Below are 5,267 nucleotides of genomic sequence, written 5' to 3'. Positions count from 1 at the left end.
CACACTAGATCCTCAAGTTCCTTTCTTTCATTACCGCAAGACTCATACATAACTTAACACGACACTTATTATTCAACACCCTACACTCACTGTCTCAACAAAAGATTATGAACCATCTGCATATATCAGATCATTACCACACATGTTCTACGAATCATTTGCCATGACTATGACTACCGATGCCTCATCTTAAAACAAGATCAAAATTATCAGAACAACTTCTCACAATCGTGTCCCATCAATGAGAATGTCACTATACCATGACAACAACGAAAACATGTACAACTCTCTTTCATATCATACTCTACTCACATACCAAAACTTAACTAGTAAGAAACATCGATAAACAAAACAACTGTCTATCTGTACAACCTGAAACTCACAGGAAGCAACGTCAAACAAAAAAACAATCTATGTATGACTGGTATGTACTTTCGAAACTCGAATCATAATCATCCCTCCTACTCCACCACAACCGGTGACGGCATCACAACACCGCCACCAACAGCCACACCGCAGTGCGAAAAAAAATACCCGCATCTTAACACTAAATATCGTGCCCGGATCACCACCCGAGGCACCACAACCACATCGATAGTCATCACAACTGCATACAACTCCCATAAATACGAACTCAGAATAACTTCTCAGACAAGAAAAACTTACTCAAATCCACTTTACTAAATCATAACACAACATATTTTATGAATTAAACAGGTAATAACCTCGTGAATATCATCCCCTTACCATATCACAGATTGACATGTATCATGAATACATACAAGTATAGCCAGTCATGCCAGATCACTCAAATTATTACCTTTTTGAATATCATTCAATTAGATTAGCGTACTCAACATGCATTACAGAACATTCAAATAGCAACTTTATGATAATCACACCATACCACGTCTTGTGAGGTCATAACCTCACACAAACATTTATATACATCTTAGACCCATAATCACATCCAACTAGTCAATCCTGATCACGTAAGTTACCACTCAACAAAGTTACCTGTCGCCCGAGCTTAACTCGCATGCCCCTCATCACATTCTTCCATTCGCATAACCAGCACAATCTGCCATACATAACTATGCAGTTAACACTTACTATGAAAAACCGCCTCCTAAGACTATGTCTTATACTTCCTCACAACCATACCTATCAATTCAATCTCTACAAAATCAGCCTCTTTAGAATTGTCATCTTTGCTATTTATCATTAACCTTAACCACTAGCGACAACACCTCCACACAACTACCGTTCGTACATCAAACTTCTTACACTCATCTCTAAACATCACCGTTTCTTCCTTATCTTTGGTTATCATCCCCAATAACGAGCATCAAATCCATCAACAAAATTACCTCAACATTATTCCCAATACTATCCTTAATTGTATCATCATCTAACTCTCCACCAAAATCTCATATCCTGCAGACATTCTACCAACTTCTTACTTTACTTAATTCCTCAAAACTCAAGACTAATCTTGTTGTTCCGAAGCTCCTATATAATCATTAATTCAATTCCTCATGATAGTATCATGCATCTTGACGATTCCTTATTATTTTTTTTTTTATCACATAACTCCGGTGAACATTTTCTTAGTTTTACTCCCCTCATGCTTTTCTTTTTACACTCGACTAAAGCAATTAACCATTCAACTCCTTATTACTTCTTCCTAACTCTTTAGTGCTCCGATCACCTTCTCATTGCTCCAAAATTCCAATCCCATTATTTCTTATCGATATTATCTCACTCGTTCTTACCATGGGTCCCCTCTCATCACTCCACTCACTAACACTTGTCACTAATTTGTCCATAAAAAAAATCAACATTTAAAGTTCAAACAATTACATCTCCCTTTTTACATCTCTAGAAATCAAAATTCTTTTTATACCGTTAATTGCCCAAGGAAATCACACATTAGTTTCGTCTCTCGATAACACAAATTTCCAAACTCAGTCACTATCTGCAAATCACGTCGCGACATGTCTCCATTAAGTTCGCTATATACCACTCTTCTCAATTCCTCTAAAACGACCTTTCATTACATATATTCTTACTCAACAATATTTCTAACCATCTCCCTCCATAATTCGTTATACATCTCAGGTTTCTACTATCCACATCCTTTCTTTCAATCTTTTCATTCTCACGTTCCTTAAACTTACATCACTCTTTGCCCACATTCACTTACTCTTACATTACTCAACACACAATCATATCACTCATCCCGTCTCACAAAACATGCTCTATGCCTCAATTAAGCCATACCAATCTCCCTTTTCTTTTTCCACTATCTATCACAACACATAGAACTCATGTCCTCCCACCGAACTCCTACTCACCACAGGTGCCACTCACTACACCATAAGATTGGGTAACTTACGCATCAGGATCAACATACATGTAAAACGGTGCATAAAGAAGCAAAATAATACCTTTGAATTAAACATAATATGCAACGAATGTCCAAAAGATAAGCATATGACCCAAAACAGGGGTCACTAGATCGAGTACAGGCCACTCGATCGAGTAAGTGACTTACTCGATCGAGTAGGCGAAGATCAGAAGCACGTAAAACAAATCACCAGGGCTACTCGATCTAGTAACTAACGTACTCGATCGAGTGCCCCCTTACTCGATCGAGTACCAAGGATACTCGATCGAGTATCCCATTCTCAACCTTTGTCCAGTTTTTTTAGAAACAGTCATAACTCACTCCTTTCTTGGTTGATTTGGGCGTGTGACCTATCGTTAGAATCGTAAAAGAACAAGCTATCACCTCCAATTGGAATCACATTAAAATCATTTATGCATCCCAAGTTATAACAGTTTAAAGACAACTTTGTCAGAATCGACGACTTAACTATTCGATTTTCTCTTTCAAACAACTTAAACGACAACAAGGTAAACAAAAACAACTCAATACTCATAAAACCAGTATTCCTAATCACATGTTACTATCTCCAAAAGCCAAGCAACAACATTCATCATGCACATAGATTATTTAACTTGTCAATCATAATTTACCCACATCCTTTTATTCTATATCTTTACGTACAACAATAACATAATATACGACATAAAATCCCCCTATTCACATGTTACTAACATAGCAAAAGTAGAAAATCCACTTCCATCACATAAACATGTTCTCAACATGAATTTCATATTCTCATGCAATTCCTTACCTCATCTTTTCAAACCAAATCATAGATCACATTCATACTCGTATTCATACAATTTATTCATCCAATCATATGCACGCAATCATATGCATATACACAATAGTAACTAGTAATAATTCCCATCACAATTCATGTTATCATAAAAAAAATATTACCTTCATCTTTTCCACCACACATCCATTCAACTATATAACACTCATCCATCCAACACACGCAATAGAGCATTAGTAAACACATAGCGATACCGACTCATATCCCATGGTGACCGGTTCAAAATTGTAGGGCGAGTTCGCGACTTTAGGACGTCTCCCAAGCCTTTGCATTAGCTCCTACAACTTTTACCCCAGGTTCATTTTAATTGACTCCCTATATTCATTGGATTCATTGGTTACATGTTTCAGGATCGTCGCTCTGATACCATTTGTAACACCCCCATACTCCAAGTGCCTTACCAGGACCACTCAGGTATAAGGATGCCACCATCTCGGTTACCCGAGGCATGATATTCATAAGACAATAACGAAACAACTTTAAATAATATAAGTTTAGTGAAAGGTTACAACTGAAACCAAATACCAAAATACGATACATGTTCTCAAACCAACTGTCTACTGAATTAACTGAAATGTTATAAAACTAGCAAAGCTACAGCGGAAGACTTCTATCATCAGACGGTGGCACATCCCAGCTATCCCAGTACTCAACTCAAACCTGCTCAATTACTGCTCACCATCCCCGAATGGATCACCGCAGGTTTTACAAACAATAACCCGGGTCAGTACTAATCACACAACTTATATATATATCAACAATACGACAAACAGACAGCTTACACCGTCACACACACAATCACACCAGTCCCATCAATCTCAATCACCGACTGTCCACTGGACCAGCCCTGCCAGTAGGGGACCGCAGCCGTACCCACTAAATCCCCGCTCCTCATAAAGAACGATAACCTTGTCCATTAATGTGCACATCCCCTTCCATGGCGGGTTCCACGAAGGGCAAAACTAGGGCGTGTAGCCGCTCCCGCAAGTGACCCCACTCACCCGAGGACAGGCCTCGAGAACCAGAGACAAACAATCACAATCAACAAACCGTCACAATACAATTACTATATTATTCAATCAACCACAACACATCAACAATCATCCCATTATGGGACTAATACTGAGTAGGAAATCCTACCTGGAAAGCACAACAATCAGACGGTCTCAACAGCTGTATCAAAAAGCCTCTTCTACAAATCCTCCTCCTATCATACATACACATAATCACTACCAATCATTATCTACAACAAAACCCCAAATTCCCCATAGTAGGGTTTAAACGACTTAAAGGAAATACTATAAAAACGGTACATAGATCTTACCCTCGACGCAAGGATCTCAACGGTATAAAGAAAGGTGAAATCCGACCTTCCAAACTCCGGGATTTGCTAACAATGCGATTAAGTGAAGAACGATGTTTTGTTTTCTCTCTTGACAGTAAATAGGTTTTGAAAAGTGTTTAAGAACAATGACGGAAAAGATTATATACCTAATCGCATAATTAACAAAACCCGAGAAAAACTTCTCCTAAACCGGCTACTCGATCGAGTAGCTAAGGTACTCGATCGAGTGCCCCCTTACTCGATCGAGTATCAACGGTACTCGATCGAGTACCCAACAGGTCAGAAACTATTTTAAAACGCAACTCACCCTTACTCGACAGAGTAAGGCCTACTCGATAGAGTACCCAGAGACTCATAAATACGGAGTATTACAGATATAACATTTAACTACTTGTAAATATTTTTACGTAACTACCATTTGACCCAACAATGATTATTGTTTTCCTTGACCAATTGAAAAATAAACGGGTATTAATGAACAAAATTTAAAAACTCTCAGTCCCAAGTATCATATATATAAACTCCATATTGCTTTTATTTTCTTAAAAAAAAAACAACATTGTCAAGAGCAAGGGTTAGTTTCCATTGAGTGGTGGATTTTCTAGAAGTAGGAGTTTAGTTTTTTACTTGGTTGGATAAATTTGAGATAAGTTTCGGAGACAAGGATCGAT

The sequence above is a fragment of the Silene latifolia genome, chromosome Y, assembly GCF_048544455.1.
Source record: "Silene latifolia isolate original U9 population chromosome Y, ASM4854445v1, whole genome shotgun sequence".
NCBI lineage: Eukaryota > Viridiplantae > Streptophyta > Magnoliopsida > Caryophyllales > Caryophyllaceae > Silene > Silene latifolia.
Note: the sequence above shows the minus strand (reverse complement) of the source record.